Raw genomic sequence first — 18,056 nt, forward strand, 5'->3', positions numbered from 1 at the left:
CCTGGCGGCTCCCTTTTGATCACCTGATGGTAACCCAACTCCCTTCTTCCGGAGCTGTCGAATAACCACGGCCCTGAAAACCTTCTTAATAACGCCCTCCGCCTCCTGAATGATCCGAAATTGATCCAGCTCCAGCTCCAGTTCAATGACACGGTCCTCAAGGACCTACAGCTGCGTGCACTTCCCACAAATATAGTCAGCAGGTACATTAGAGGTGACCGTGTCCTCCCACATACTGCAGGAGGAATATTCAACTGCGTGAACCTCCTCTCCTACTGCTCTAACTTTCCAAAAGCACCGCAGAAAAAGTGAAACACGAAAGAAAATACATCACCTCACTAACCGATGCACTGATTTTTGTTTTGTTTAGAGAAGGATTGCTGGAAGGCACCACACGAGTAGTGTTTAAGCTAAAGCCAGCGCCCAAATATGGAAACTCTTGACCTCTCCGACAGCCTCCTACTCGAAGCTCTCACACTTCCTGCTGGAACAACAATGGCTGTGTCCGACGCTCAGAGGAGTGGTTAGGAATATTTTGCTTACCTTCCCGACACCCACTTGCTCGACGCTCGCGAACACCCTACTGCTCGAAAAGGAATGGCGGGCACCGATGCTAAGGTTGAGTTTTGAAACATTTTGCTCACCTTCCTGTCAGTCTCCTGCACGATGCTCTATCGACTATTTCTCCAACTCCCACTCCCACTCTCTCTCCCTTACCTTTCAATCTCAATGAATTTCTCGCTCTCACTCTCCTTCCGTCTTTATCAGACACACACACTCGCTCGTCCTTCTCTCTCCCTCTGACCCAGTGACGGGAAAGATGTGGACAGTTTGATGGAGGCGTGGAAGGTAAGACAGCTGTAGAGTTGTTGGGAGGAGGGAGAAAATTAGGGAGAGATAAAAATGATGGAGACAGAGACAGCAGGGGTGTGAGAGAGAAAGGGAGGGTGATAAATAAGAATGACGGAGAAATAATCGGGGGGGTTGAGACAGGGAAGGGTGGCGGTGGTGGAGGATGAGTGAGAGTGAAAGGCAGAAGGGGAGAGAAATAGAGTGTGTGCAGAGAGACAGAGGGAAAGAAATGACGAGGGGGGAGAGCATCTGGCGAAATGGTGCAAGAGAGGGGGTCAAAGGGGAAAGAGGAACGGAAGGATAGAGAGAGATAGACGGATGCGATTGAGTGGAAATTGTATGAACGGGTTAGAGAGATGAATTATGCCCATGGCCTGTTTGCGGTGGGTGACCCACAGGTGAAAACATGCACAGGATGATTTAAACACAACTCTTGAGCACAGTCCCGTTCGCCTCCACTTCCCTAAGGAGCAGGGCTTGGGGCTGAGTCTGTATATCTCAGCTCAGCTTTTCAACACAATGACAAACACCAATATCGTTGATTCTGCTGCATGGAACTTCACAATGAACATTTTTATTGCTGACAAATTGAAGTATTTGGTACAGCCAATGGGATGGTGCCTTATCGTGTTGGTCATTGAGTTGAGAGAAACCTTGAAATACGTCCCTGTAATCCGCTGTTGGACAAGATTGAACAAACCAGCACTAACTTCAGTCTGTTATCATAGCGACAAGCTGCTTCATTGTTGAAACATTGAACTGAAATGAGAAACCCACGAAGAGATTGATTAATGAGTGAATTTGTTTGATTGATGAATTTGTGTAAAGGGGAATTTCAGCACTTGCTTCAGCTGCTGTCTGAACTTAGTCTGGGTGACTGCATAAATCACGGTGTTTGTGTAGCAGCTGAGGAGCTGCAGCATAATGCCCAAATCCAGCACAAAGAAATCTAGTCGCAAACTGCTATGCACAAACAATCGCATCTGGTTCCAAATAGAATACAACATTAACGTTGACCAAAACAGGATGAAATTGGCCGAGATCACACACAATAAAATGATGGATTTTTTTCGATTTCTCATTTCTGTGTCAGATTGACCGGCTTCATTGATGTGAGCCCGGAGTCGCCTTCGCGCTATGCTAGTCTTTAAAATGTGTCTGACGGTGATAACATTGAGCAGCAGAATCAGGAGAAAAGGGAGACCCTGGGTTATAATGTAGTGGAGGAACTCGATTATGGCCCAGGCAAATATGGAATCACCAGCCATTCGCGCAAAACAAAACCAGGGTAAGTTAAACAGCTTATAGCGAGCTCCGAGCATAAAATACCAGAAAATGTTCTTTAAACAACTCAACACAGTCACTGTTCCCAGAACCACAGCTGCCGTTTTCTCACTGCAATATTTACCTTTCAGCTTCTGGCAACAAATGGCTACAAACCGATCAAAGGTGAAAGTGACGGTGAACCAGACAGAACAGTCAGTGGCTGCATAAAGCAGGACAGCGTGGATATTACATATGCGGATGGAGAACAGGAAATAAAATGGTTTCTGAAATACGATGGGAATTTGTCTCAATATCAGGTCAAGGATAATGACAAGTAGATCCGCCACTGCCATCGCCCCCAAGTAACGTCTGACACATGAAGATAATCCACAATCTTTACAAAGCAGGACGTAGATCGTAACGACGTTAACTATGAAGAAACAAACAAAGACAGTATACATCAGCCTGGAGGCAAATTGACCAGTTTGATTGACGACAGAGTGAAATTTTCGTACGTGTCACCATAATCAGAGATTTATTATAATAATTGAAGCTGAAATAACAAATCGGACTTTCTAAATTAATGACAAAAATAGACATACAATGCAAGAACGCCTCCCCCATCCCCAAACACACAAAGACCCATTCAGAATAGTAGATAGCTTCTGGAACATTCCTGCACAATCGATCGTTCGAGATCAGACACAGATCACTTCTTTCCATTTCCTAATACGAAGGGTGAAAACGTCGCCGTCCTGAAGGATTCTGTCTTAGTTCCTTGAAGACAAATGCAGGTGAAAATTTCTGTCTTTTGATTTAAGTTATGGTTGATCCTGTGTAGCGAAGAAATGCAAACGCAGGGAAACCATCCTTACCCCTTTAAATGCGTGACAAGACTTCAGGACAGTGTCTCCTTCGCCATGGAACAGCATCTCTTAACTAGCGGTCTTAGCTGTTGCTCTATTAACTTACGTTCGGTCAGTCACTAAAACATTCAGGGATTGAGTGTTTCAGGGAATGTCGGGTGCAGAATATTTCAAAGAATGATGGAGACAGAATGTTCTCGAGAATGTCGGTTATAGATTGTTCTGGGGAATATCGGTTTAACGATGTTCTGACGAATATCAATTCTACAATATTCCAGGGTATGTTGGGTTTCGAATGCTACAGAGAATATCAGTAATAGAATATCTCAGAGCATGTCGGTTATGGAATGTTGTTGGTAATGTCAGTTACAGTTTTCCGGGGAATGGAAGTTATAGAATGTTCTGGAGAATGTCAGTTTTGGAATGTCAGTGTAGAAAGTTCCAGTAATGTTCGTAAGGTAATGCCCCAGGGAATGTGAGGGATACAATGTTCTGAGGAATAGCTGTTACAGAGAACCGGGTGAAGAACGTTCCGGGGATTGTCAGTAATAGAAAGTTTCCAGCAATGTCAGCACGCGAATGTTCCAGGGAATGTTGGGTTTTGTATGTTCTGGAGAATCTTAGTTATAGAATGTTCGAGAGAATGGCCATTGTAGAAAGTTGCACGTAGATTGTTCCAGAGAATGTTAGGTACAGAATGTCCTGGGCAATGTCAGCGAAGGAATGTTCCAGGTAAAATTAGGTGTAGTATTTTCCGGAGAATGTCCGTTATAAATTGTTCTGGAGAATGGCAATTAAACAATGATCCGGAGGACATCAGTCTTATAATGTTCTGAGACATGTAGGGTGTAGATTGTTCTTGGAAATGTGGGTTATAGAATGTTCTGATGAATGCTGTGTTCAGAACGGTCCGGAGAATGACTGCTGTAGAATGTGCGTACAGACTGGTCTGCAGAATGTAAGATGAGGAATGGCCTGGAGAAGGTCAGTTTTCGAATATTCTGGGGAATATCGTATATAAAATGCTCCGGGAATGTCGAATGCTGAATCCTTCCGGGAATGTCGGGTATGAAATGTGGCAGAGCCATAGAGACTCACATCACAAAGGCACGTCTTCCCATTGAGTTTGCTGAGACCCACTCAGCATCGTGGTGAGAATCTCTCCCCAAGCTCAATTCAACTGGGACTTTGCAGCAAAAACAACATTATTAAGACAATACATCAATCCTGATTTGTACCATTGTCTTTTGTGATTGTACAGATATCATTCATTATTCCGAGAACTCTCTCACTTCCTTTTCATTTATGTGTATTTTAGACGTTACGGGGGTAAACGCTCCTGTTAAATTTAAAACCAGGAACACAGAAAAGATTTATTCCATGCAGTATTTTGTAAATATTAGGGTCGCCAAGGACGATTCAAAGTAAAAATTCACAACTTTATTTCCTAAAGTAAAACCGCATATAATTAGTGGCTAGCACTGCTGCCTCACAGTGCCACAGACCCGGGTTCAATTCCCGCCTCAGGTGATTCTCTGTGTGGAGTTTGCACCTTCTCTCCGTGTCTGCGTGCGTTTCCTCCGAGTGCTCCGGTTTCCTCCCACAATCCAAAAATGTGCAGGTTAGGTGAAGGGATCAATGTAGGGAAATGTGCCTGGATGGACTTGGTCGGTGTGGCCTTGTTGGGTCGAAGGGCCGGTTTCCATACTGTAAGTAATCTAATCTAATTAACCTTTATTTACAATTGTGATCGCTAAGCTATATTTACCTTCCTTTCTTTAATACTAGGTTGGCAAAACGCTCAATTAAGATCGTAATTAAGAAAAAAATAGCAATGTATCTTAAAACCATAGACCTTTCGGTTCTAAAAATCTTCCTGCGTTTTTTTTTTCCTTCTGGTTAGGAATTCCTGCTTAATTGATCGAAAAGGTGCCTTTTTAAAAGAGTAATTTTTTTTGGCACTCTGCTTAAATTCTCGGTCGTGGCACTTCCCTTCCCACTTGTTCAATTTTCCCTGGTCTTATACTGAAGACCATCGGAATGTGTCATCAGCCCTCAAGATTGTCAATATACTCGATTCAAACTTGATTGACGTTTGATGCATTTCGGGGATAATTTAAACTGGTTGCCCGAATTCGAATGTGTGTTTTTTCTTCAAGCAAAAAAACCAATCGAGTTTTTCCTGCCAGTGTTACATTGTTTCCTTTCTGAGAACACTTGGTGCTGTGTCCAGTAGTCTTCTGCTGTTAACTCTCTGAAAGTACACCCACGTCTTCATAACATTAGCACTCCCAAATCGGAACAGCTCTGGATATTGAGGTTCCAATCTCGGTCACTCTACAGCCATGTCCGTCTAATATCATTGAATATTATCCATTCACTCAATGTTTCACTCTGTTTTGAGAATAGAAAACACAATCTGATAGCATGCGTTTCATTCAGCATTTTAACCCGTTATTTCCTGCTCCATTTTCGCCTTTTTTTCTCATGCTGATCCAGTCATGAAACTGTCAGACACTGTCATAATCACAGAATCAGGACTAATGAGTAATATTTCATGAATCCCCAATCGTGATCCCTAGGTATATCCTGCCCTACAGTCAGGGCAGATCCATCAGTGCTGGGTTCACCGTGGGATGCAGTCAAGAAAGGAGTTTCCCTGGAATTCCTCAACATTGATATCAGAACCCGGGAAATCTCATGGATTTGGAGATGATCAAGGAAATAGCCTGATGATGGACATCTGTTGACCTCCACGCTAGCTTTCAGTAATAACTCAGTTCCCCGTGCTGTGGAAAACAAATCGGAGGCAGCACTTTCAGTGTCTCCACAGGCCCAACACTCATCGAGCAGGGCGAGTCTTCCAATACTCTGTAGTCGGTCTGCGAGAACTGATGGGTGAACCAACAAGAGTGAAACATTCTCACCAAACTATTTGTCACAGATGGATCTGCCCCTAAAACGTTCTGTCAGAGCAATATGCCGACTGCCCTGGCGGAGGGAAAGTCTCAGCGTCATCTTGAAGTTATTGCCAACTGTCTTATGTGGCAATTTCCCCTGCGAAGTCGGACATAATTATAAGTGACTGAGCAAATGGAAGCTGGGCATCCAAGAGGCATTGTGAGCCATCATCAGCTGCGGCATCAATAGCCTTCCACTCATCTGAAAATCAGAAGTGGGCTGTTCACTGATGGGGTAAAAACAATGACTGCAGATGCTGGGAACCAGATTCTGGATTAGTGCTGCTGGAAGAGCACAGCAGTTCAGGCCGCATCCGAGGAGCTTCGAAATCGACGTTTCGGGCAAAACCCCTTCATCAGGAATAAAGGCAGTGAGACTGAAGCGTGGATAGATAAGGTAGGGGAGGGTGGGGTTGGGAGAAAGTAGCATAGAGTACATTGGGTGACTGGGGGAGGGGATGAAGGTGATAGGTCAGGGAGCATAGGGTGGAGTGGATAGGTGGAAAAGGAGATAGGCAGGTAGGACAAGTGGTTAGCACTGCTGCCTCACAGCGCCAGAGACCCGGGTTCAATTCCTGCCTCAGGCGACTGACTGTGTGGAGTTTGCACGTTCTCCCCGTGTCTGCGTGGGTTTGCTCCGGTTTCCTCCCACAGTCCAAAGATGTGCAGGTTAGGTGAATTGGCCATGCTAAATTGCCCGTAGTGTTAGGTAAGGGGTAGATGTAGATGTAGGGGTATGGGTGGGTATGTAGGGGTATGGGTATGGGTGGGTTACGCTTCGGCGGGGCAGTGTGTTCTTGTTGGGCCGAAGGGCCTGTTTCCACACTGTAAGTAATCTAATCTAAAAAAAAAGTCTGGACAAGTAATGGGGACAGTTACTGAGCTGGAAGTTTGGGGTGTAGTGGGGGAAGGGGAACTGAGGAAACTGTTGTCCATTGTCCTAACTACTTAGCGCCATCCAGAAATGTAGTTTTTTTTCCATTTATGAAAAAAAACATAGGCAGTGATTGCAAATAGTACTGGTCACTGTGTCACTGCCGTCCTTACTTTCTGTTAACCAGATGAAGAAGCTAATTTCTCTCATTAATCACTGCTTCCAGCTCATTTGCCTGTCCTCCCCGTATTCCTGTGCAGCAGTTTCGGAAAGCGTAATATTTCTGTCCATTTTCTTTGTAACAGGCATGAGACATGAAAAAAATCGACTCCAATTGCTGAGAACCGCCTCGAATGGCTGAAATATCCCATTCTGTTCCTGTTTAAATCACTTGATGGGCTGAGTTGCCTGCTTCAGCATAGATATAGTTGTGAATTATGCGGAAAGTATTGGAACCGTCAGTGAACATTCGGCTTCGGGACTTACGAAAATTCTTTCTGAAAATCCCAACAACTGGCACAGGTTGCTTCTCCCTGAAATATCAGCCTGTCATTTTCTCAAATATAATTCCCATTTCATAATTCTATGTTGACCTTGTCTCTGTCCAACACTTTCAATCCCAATAATTTCTCTAAAACCATGCAATTACTAATTTCATTCTCTTCCCTCTTCCCACCAGCTTAAAACACAGAGCATCGAACATAGATCATAGGACGTTACAACGTAATACAGGGCCTTCGGACTTCGATGTTACACTGATTAGTGAATATAATCTGATGCCCATTTATACTATTCAGTTCCATTATGCTCCGTATGAATATCCAATGCCCATTTAAATGCCCTTAACGTGGGCGACTGTATTACTGTAGCAGGCAGGGCGTTCCATTCTCTACTACTCTCAGAGAAGAAACTACCCATAACATCTGTCAAAAACCTATCAACCCTCAATTAAAGTTTGTCCCCTATTTTAGCTTTCACCATCCAAGGAAAATCTCTCAATGCCCACCCTACCTAACCCTTAGGTTTGCCAGTTTTCTGGGACGATTTTTTTCAAAATTCTTCTGGAAGGCAGAACTGAAGGCAGAGTTTCTTCGTGGTTCTGCCATCTCCTTGTTCTCCATTCTCTGCTTTCAGACTGCAGAAGCTGCACTTGCTTTATAATTCCATTTACATCGACATTCTGTTTATAAGCCATTAAAGTTAACTTCTTCAACCATTGTTAATATATTGTCCGGAAACACAGCACATTCTGTCATGAGCTGCTCAACGATTGACCTTTCTCAATCAGAGAAGTATCGACTCTGAACTATCAGTAATCCAGCATAATCTACATTCGTCCCATTTTCCATCGGGAATGTTATGACACTTGAAGTGCTCATCCAACTAATTCTTAATAGTTGTGAGGTCACGCTTGTCAACTACCCTCTCAGGAAATACATTTCCGATTCCAACAACCTCTGCGTGAAAACAAATTCACAAATCGTTTCCAAATCTCAAAGCGTTCACTTTCAAAGTGTGTTCCCTTATTGTTGGCGCTCTGACTAAATAAACAACTCCTGTATATCCACACTCTCCATGTGGTTCATAATCTTATCTTTCTGAAACACATCCCCCTCCGCTTTACCTACTCCACAGCAGAAAATCGGAACTTATCCGACTTGTCTTCTTAGCTGTTAGGCTCCATCCTTGGTTACACACTGGTGAATCTCCTCTGCACCCCACCCGTGCAATCACATTCTTCCTGTAATGTGGCACTTAGAACTGCACACCGTATCCCATCTATGGCCGAAACAAAGATTTGTCCAGCTTTTGTAATCAACATCTCACTGAATGAATCGCTATCACCGCGGTCACTGCTGCCTTCTCAACTCATCTTTTACCCTGCCCAGTTGCATTGAGGCACCTGTGGAGATTCACCCCTGAACATCCCAGTTTGCTGCCATTCATTGATTTCTCCCCTGTCTGGTTCCTTTTACCAAAATACATCACCTCATATTTATCAGAGTTCCATTCCTTCCGCCATTGGTCTGCCCATCTTACTATTCCATCTATGTCTTCCTGTCAGGTAGGACCTTCCTCTTCACTGTCAACCTCTCGGCAAATGTTTGTGTCAAACTGAAACTTAGTGTTCACAATGGCCACACACCACTCGGACGCCCTCCAACATGTACATCTGCATCAGTTATGAATATCACCAATAATAAGAGACACAGCACTGATTCCGGTGGTGGTGGAGGGGAGACGGTTCTCCAGTCACACAAACAGCTTTCTACAACCACTCTCTGTCTCTTGCCACTAACTTGAATTTAGATGCAACATGGCAAGTCATTAATAAGTCCTTGCTTATTGTGTTCCACTTTACATGAGTGTAGAATATCTGGGGATTCTCGTTAATCTTGTCTGCGAGTAGGTTTCCGTTCATCTCTTTGACAGTTTCCTCAAAGTGAAGAATTTCCTCTTTACTGCAATCTTATGTTGATTTTTTTCCCTTGAATCAAGAATAGACAGCGAGAGAAACATTCTATTTATTTCCATCATGTCATATGCTTTGAGATTTCCTAAGTTTCACCTGTTCTTCGAAATTCTATCGGTCACAAGCGAGTATCTTCATCAGATAATCTCGCCATCTGAGGGTCGAACATGAGAAATATACATTAGAGTTCCTTTGTGGTCAGTATACATTCTCTGATACTGGGACATGAAAACTGTACATAATATTCCAGGCAGTCTCAGCAAGACGCTATACAAGTGCTTCATGATATATTTATTTCTACATTCCCATTTCATTCAGTGAAGGCAAACCGAACTTTAACTTTCCATTTACATGTATTTCTCCAAACACCCTTTACCTTTATTGCATTTCAGAAATCACCATGTAAGATCTTACAGAAAGCCTCCTGGAAATCCAAATATTCCACTTCCACTGTGTCGACACTGTCCAAGCTGCAAGAAACAACTTCAATAAGTATGATTTCTCTGCTAGAACAACACACTGATTCTCTCCAATGTTTCTGTTAATTTCTGAATATCTTTTTTCTCATCTTTAAAGATGGATTCCAACAGGCCCCACATAGAGAGTAGAAAGTATATGGAATAGTGTAGGTTAGATTGGCTTCAGATTACTTTGACAGGTCGGTGCAACATCGAGGGCAAAAGGGCCTATACTGCTCTGTAATGTTCGATGTAGATGTCAAGTTCATTGGTCAACAGTTCTCCACATTATCTTTTCTTATGTTAATAAAGGTTTGGATCGCATTTACTATCTTCCAGTTGTCTGCAGTGGCTTCGAGATTTGCAGGATGTCCAGAAAAATAACACACCATCATCGACAGTGCGATTAATATGTTTATCGCCCTTCTATTCTGATGTTCTGATATGAAGTAAATGTGGTCTGTCAAACTAATAAAAGCTCAATCCAGCTGCCTTTTTAAAGTATTACCTTGTTACAAATATGAATTGATTTTGCATCTTTAGTTCCAGAAGTTATTATGATCGAATGGCATCTCTGGGAGATTTGCTGGATTTTCCTCCATGCAGGCTGATGCAAACCATTTGGTTCGTTTCTCTACTATTTCCCCGTTCTCCACGACATGTTGTCACGTCCCTATTCCAAACTTCCACGGTTGATCTTGCTTTTATTTTGTCCTTTTTTAATTATAGACAGTATACTTTGTCAGTGTTTGTGTTTCCTGGTCGTTTGTAATAATGTTCGCATTTTGATTTCTTTATGAGTTTCATGACCGTCCTTTTATGGATTTTTTTTTCAAAAATCTGAAGTTTCGACAAAGTCTGGAATTCATCTGAAGCCACTTCTTTTGTTTCAATACAATCTTTAGTTTCTTCATTTAACCATCGTTGAATCATCACCTTTTTTATTTGCTGTTTGTATCTTCGAAAACTATTTGTGTTTTTCAGAAGAAGCAGTATTTCTAAAAGTAATAGTTATTGCTTGTCTATCACTCAATGTTATATTGTACTTTCACTCAAACGAACGAGGCCATCTTGACTACAGGCTTCCATGATGTTTGACCGTAATGCTCAAAAAGTTCACACTGTGTGCAGATGCTGCGTAAAATACAATATTTTCTTGTCAGATTTTCTCAGAGCAAGTTTAGGATTTAGTCCTTTTGTCCACACAACACCAAATCTGAAAAGCCTGGGATAGAGCTCGATTCACAACACTATCTTCAAACTACCTCATATACACTTATGAAATCTATTTTTCACAAAATTAGCAGTCACTTCGTTGAGGCAGTTCAGATGCAACTTGACATCATCCATTAAAATTGCAGCATCCAAGATACGTACATATCAATTTTCTATAACGTAAAATGCACACAATGCGTTAAGATATATCATACACAAATGCTGGCTTCTCCATGCTATTTGTAAGCTCCACTCAAACAGATTCCATGGAATCTGAGGCACGTGGTCTGTGGTGTTATTAGAGATAGACTTGGACAAAACATCCGCAGACGCTCACCTCGACGCACAGATAATCTGAAGAAATGCCGAGCAATACTGGGCAACCAACAGTAACCTTCACAGCTTTGCCAGGATAAGTCTCACCGTATTCTCTCTGTTCCCTGACAGTCCCTGTATATCCGTTACAGCACCGAACCCTGAACGAGTCCAATGCTCCAAGACTCTCAGTAATGCAATGCAATTCTCCAATCTGTCTCAGTCTGTCTGTCTGTCTCTCTCTCTGTCTCTCACCCTGTCTCCTGCACTATCGTCCCCACACTAATAACACTGCATGATTCCAACACTGTTGACTAACTCTCCCTGGGCTCCTCACCATCCAACCCAAGCCCAACGTCTACACCAGCACAAACACTTACAACATGAACATGCCCACCTTCACGACGTCCCTCCCTTTATATCATCCCCGGAGAAACAGCCTGGAAAAGGACAGAAGAATACAAGTTGGGTGGTGGATTCTCCAATATACGTTCGCTCACACTTCCCCATCTTCTCCCCCGCAAACCCTAGGAAAAGCCAGTGATGACCACAATGAATTGTATGGGGATTGTATAGCATCCAAGTCCCACCAACAATGTTCAGTGTCGAAACATTTTCACTTGAATCACTCTGTCGGTTCCAATAGTTCTCTCCCTCCTGTTGCAGCGACAGAAATACACAGAGACGTATGGAAACACCCTAACATACGAGTACACACAGTACATACACGGAGACCGACACGCGCACATGTAGAGTCAGAGAGACATGCATAATATCAACATACAACAACCACATACAAAGATACAAAGCTCAGGCAATGATATCGATGGGCAGATGTAGACACATAATGAACAGACACGTCACCTTATCGACACATTGTGTCACACACAGACTCAAACACTGGTATCTTTAAGACAAGTAGGTCCTTTTTTTATTAATCACAGGACAATGGCTTACAGAGTGAAAGCAAAAGAATGATTTTCAGAATCATATAAGCCATTGTTAATCAGACTCGATGGGCCGACTGTCCTAATTTTGTTTCTATTTTATGCTTGTGTGGTGTCATGCTACCTTGTATTTTCTTTGCGAGACACGAGCTGAGGCTGGGTTTGATACATGTTTGATTAGAAAGAGTCAGTGGTAACAGGCTTGGAAAATTGAACAGTTTAGATCTATTCCTAATTATTGTGCTCTTATGCTTCAAAACAGGTGACGATTTGATGTTACATTAACACAAGTTTTATAATGACGTCCTTTGGATCTTTATGGTTATATTATCTGAAATGTCCTCATCGCCAGGGAGCAGTGAAGATTCGGTTAATGAAGGTATTCATGGCTGCGCTCGACCAATCTTTACTGGGCTGGAGAGTTGATGTTTATTGAGTTTAGATTGGAGAGGCATGTTCAGACATAAGTGGATGGTGAGACAACCCTCGGATGGTCAGACGCAGTCGAATGATCAGACAAAATCGAATGGTCAGACAAGTCGGATGGTCAGACACATCATGATCGTGACACACAACTGGACGGTCGGACACACTGGGATCAGCCATGCACATTCCGAATGGTACAGCCTCTTGCCCCATTGAGACTGTTGCCCCAACTCCGTGTATTTGTCTCCCTATGCAGTCCTCGAGGTCGCGACCGAAGTAGATGACGAACCCATTCACAAAGACAGGATCGTTACAATGAGACATGAGGAGGCCATTCTGGCCCTCGAACGACTTTCGTAGGAATAGCGAGTGAAGTTGTTAACCTCGTTGAGTACATTACACAGCCCGGAAGGATGCTATTCAACGCGGCTGCGTTGCTAAAAAGGACGCTGTCAATAACAGGAAACAGAGAGTAGTGAGTCTGCAATTTTGACTTTGACAGGAAAGGTTAGTGAGCGAAGCTGTAGCAGAAATGACATCCGTGAGAGGCCTATTTTGGCAGACCGGATACAACAATGGTTAACAAATGAAATGGAGAGGGTTTGCAGACCTCTGTGACAAAGATGGTTTCCGTGTTCCTGGTTCATGTTCCATGTGAAGCCGCTCTTCAGATGCAGCAAGTGATTTGGAAGGTAAGTGAAATGATGCTGTTTCATGCAAAGGTCTCAGGTTCAATCCTCGGAATGTTTTATTGCATGTGCACAGGGAGAAACTGAGGACTGCAGATGCTGGAGATCAGAGTCGAAACATATGGCCCTGTAAAAAAAAATAGCATCCGAGGAGCAGGACAGTCGACTTTCCAGCATAAGCCCTTCATCAGGAAACTGACAAAAACGTTCAACCCTCTGCTCCTCAGATGCTGCCTGACATTCTGTGCTTTTTCAGGAGCACACGTTTCGACTCTGCACTCGAACAAGGCACTGTGTGGAGTTCTGATTCCCTAAAAATAAGGAAAAATGAAAAAAAAAACCCTTTCAATTGTAAGATTTCCAAAGCTGTTTGGCTTTACATGTTACGAGAATGAAGGCTTTTTGATATGAAAGATTATCAGTTTGGGTTTTAGAAAAGAAATGAACGACACACGAATTTGAGAAAAGTATAGTAGATGGATAGAAATTTTCTCTTGTCAGGGAGACTAAAACGAGGGAATCTTTTTTTTAGGAATCATACATATTGATTTTGCGCAGATATTAAGAAAACATCAAACGATTTTGAAAAAAAATCCGTGCATAATCAGCATAACATCAAATTATGAAGCGGATTTTTAAAATCACTAATGAAAGCTACTTGGTATGAAAACAGCAATGGAGTACAAGCATGTAGTCAATATCAGACACTCCATAGAATGTTCATGAAGCGTGGACATGGTCCAGTTCAGTATTCAGTTGACGTTATTGTCTGTTTTAACACACAGTGAGGAACAGCAGCCTAGTGCTCCCTAACTCTTTCTTTGTTCCAGCTGACAGCAAACTTTGATAGCAGAAAATTCCTAAGTCATGTTTTCCACTCGTGGAGGATTCCTGATGAGGATTCATTGGAATCTGCCAACTGCTGAAGCAAGGGAATATAGCCAAATTCCACCGTTCTAGGAACAAATCCCATAATCAGCAGCTGATGTGAGAAGAAGAACCTGAGAGGGCAGAATAACAGCTGGGGCTTTCTGTTATGATCCCATTTGTTATGATTTAAAGGATTAGGAAACTCTGGAAGGCTTTCATTTTTCTGTTTGTCTTAAGATGTGTGTGTGTGTGTGTGTTTGTGTGTTAGTGCACGTGTGTGTGTGTGTGTGTGTGCGTGTGTGTGTGTGTGTGTGTGTGTGCATGCGCCTGACGGATTACAAGTAAAAGGCCCCAAACTGAACTTATATCATTGACCTTATGACTAAATTTTGAATTTTAATGTTGCCAGTGAAGGACTGGATCTGCAAAATCGACCGGTGGACCTGCAGCATGGATCAGAAAACACACAAGAAATTCTGAAAAGGCGAACAAGTGGGAATTCCCTTCCCCAGAAGTTTGTGGTGCCTGGACGTTTACATTCCCTAAAAGTTGAGTTCGTTGAACATTTTAAAGACAAGTGAATGAAGGCAAATAGAAAGCAGGCAGAAAAGGGCTGCTGAGACTCACAATCAAATCAACTACAACCTTCAGCTACTACACGTTTTGGAGTTTGTTGGAAATTGTTATTGGAAAATCCACTCTGGTTGCAGAAGAGGCCAACTATCTCTTTACAGGGCGTTTCCTCTCATTGTGCTTCTATTGTTGGTCATGTTGCCGATCCAGATTCACTTTGAATACAGCCCCAATACTTCTCCCAGATATTGCTCCCAAAATACTTGCCTCTCTGTGACTATAGCATTCGATATCTGAACGTCCTGCAAAACAGTAATCATTACATTTTCAATGCCTGAATGTAATTTGGATGCTGAATCTTGCTGTGTCGTTGTGTAATATCATGGCTGAACAACTTTGACATCAGGTCCTGTTGAATACACAATTCTTCACACACTTCATCTCTCCAACAGGCCCAACTTATATCTCCCTCCTCATTCAATATTTCCTGTGAACCAGCTGAACTAACTCTTGACGAGAGAATACCTGACATTCACTACCCTCTGTGAGAAGAAATTTCCTCCAAACATGTATAAAAACCTATTCCTATGTTGAAAAGACGTGTTCACAGGGGTTCAAATAAGAGTAAAGAATAACCTGAACCAAGACAATAGTTGATCAGGATGATATCAGAGATCGCTGACTAAATTGAGTAAAAGGGCATCAGGCGCAATGTCTCCACGGTCTGGAGTCATTCAGAGGACAAAGGAAGATGTTCGTGGTTGGTGGACATTAATCCTCTCTGTTCCATCACATCTCCGCAGGAGATCCTCAGCGTAGCTTCCTTGCCAGGAACATCCTCATCTGCTTCATGAATGTCTTTCCCCAATCATAAGGTAATAAGTGTGCGAAACAACTGAAGATTACACCATGATCAGAACAATTTACTCTCCCCAATCCCTCAGTTCCAGAAACAATCTGTGTCCGTATGCAGCAAGACACGGACAACATTCAGGCTTGTGCTGTCAAAGTGTCGGGAACATACATATAACACCGCTGCCAGTCACTTCCACAATTAAAAGTGGAGCTCATTCGGCATTTTAAGCTGGTTGTACACAAATATAAGGAAGCCATTCAACCCATCGAAACTACTGAAAAATATTATTGACAGTCCATTCAATACTCCTGCTTGTTACACAGGGAGAGAACGAGTCTAATCAGTGTCTTGATCTGTTAAACCGGGACAGGCATAGCCTGGTCATGCTGTTGAACCTGTTCTATGAGACGGAGAGAAGGTCATGTAGCCCTGTGAGACACTTATCCAAGAGAAAGGCATGACATTGAACCTCCAACATGACACACCTATGAAGGAGACACTGCACAGGTTGACTGCTCCATGATGTTTTTCGTGTGTCCTTAGCCCGTCGAACACAGGATACTTTAACGTGGATTGATGGTAAGGAAGAGGGAAGCCAAATGATTTGCGCCAAGTCTGAAGGAGACATTTTCCATCTCCGAGAAGGCAGACCCATTGAGGTCAGAAGCTGGTGTGAATAATTAATCCTCTTACCTTAAACGTATTGTGGCAGCTGCCGGCATTTAATATTACATGATGTTCAGTGCAGGGGCACACGCCAACTGCAATGTATTAAGATGGGAAGAGTTTATTCAAAGACTGGAATCCTTGTCTCTCCATCGAAATGGGGAGTGGGTGTGAGTTAGGGGAACGTAGTCAGAGGCACATAACTATCCAGAATCATGTTACCCAAATGAAAAAAAAGCCATGGATTTTTTGGCTTTCCATATCTGTTTATGATTTAATGAGTGAATGCACATCACCCTCAAGGGTCAGTGCAATCACCTCTTATTCTCTCACAATGCTACAGAGTAACCTTCACCATCTCTTCATTGTTCTATCATCCCAGTGGCTAGATTGGTGAAGCTCCTTTGCACTTTGTGTCAAGGGATATATTTCTAATACAGGAGAGAAAATCTGTCCACAATATCCCAGATACGCCGTCAACCACACTTTCAGCGTCGATCACCATAATTTTATCCCTCACCTTGCCATCTCCCTTGCTTTGTCATGACATAAAATGCCATTCATTCTCTGTGCACTCCGACTGACGTGAAATTTAAACTGTACTTCAGCAACAATAAAGCCAGCACCTGAGATGTCTATGGAAATAAACATCAGTCTCTGGAAGAATTTGAATGGGACAGAATGCATCTGAATTCGGGAATGGCCGCCTCCTTGAATGCAAATGTAAGGAAGTGGGAAAAACGTAGGGGCAGGGAGCTAAGCTATCTTTCCTTTTCGTCTTCTCTCACCGGATGTGAGTCACCCTTATCAGGACAGTGTGTTATGCCTGTCTTGAACTGAGATTCTGGTTCAGCTCTTCCCGGATCAGTCAAAAGTAAAACACATTACCGTGTGTCTGCAGTCATCCGGAGACCTGACCAAGGGAAGAATGATCCATTATCTTCCCGAAAGGACATAAAGCAAGCAGATGTGCTTATACCAACAGATTATAATTCTGTGGTTGCAGATTATGAGTCAATGACTTGACCACCATGTACTTTCTTCCAGCCTGTCAGATTCTGTGGATAGAACAAGTTAATATTTCAAGTGCAATCATTTGTTAACGGAAGTGTGGTTAGAATGGACTTGATACAGCTGTATCCGAATTTTACAAAGATACAAAGGATGGTTTATTCAGCATTTCAACAGAAGATAATATGGAGACTGAGACATCTTGATGTTGGCTCTGGACAGGGTTGCTGAGAGTAGAGAACATGGACATGTAAATCTGTGTAGGAGAAAAAAGAGTTTCACAACAGTCTGTTATCTCTTTGCATTCCAGGGACTAAATTGAAAACATTGAGTTGTTAGCTATAATTTATAATGTAAGGAAATCTTGATTTGAATTGAAAACGTTGACTACCACCTTTCCAAAATTTACGTATCAGGAGCAGAAAATCAGTTCAACCTGTTTCAATATACAGATAAAGGGACTTACCAGGAACACCGACTACAGCAAGGATTGGATAGTAACCACCTTGAATGATCCAAACAATATCCTGGATACGCGATGCTAATGATATCCAAGGCTGAGAAAGATAATAAAGTCCTTCAAATAAACTCCTGTCCGTTGTTGGAACATTCCAGTCTATTGTTCTCAGATTCTTGTCCATTATCATAATATTCCAGTCTAAAGTTCTCCGATTCCAATCTCTCCTACTCCTCTCAGTCTGCTGATGCTTGTTTGTGCAGGCGGTGATGCTCCCACTCA

This window comes from Chiloscyllium punctatum, chromosome 43 (assembly GCF_047496795.1).
Source record: "Chiloscyllium punctatum isolate Juve2018m chromosome 43, sChiPun1.3, whole genome shotgun sequence".
Taxonomy (NCBI): Eukaryota; Metazoa; Chordata; class Chondrichthyes; order Orectolobiformes; family Hemiscylliidae; genus Chiloscyllium; species Chiloscyllium punctatum.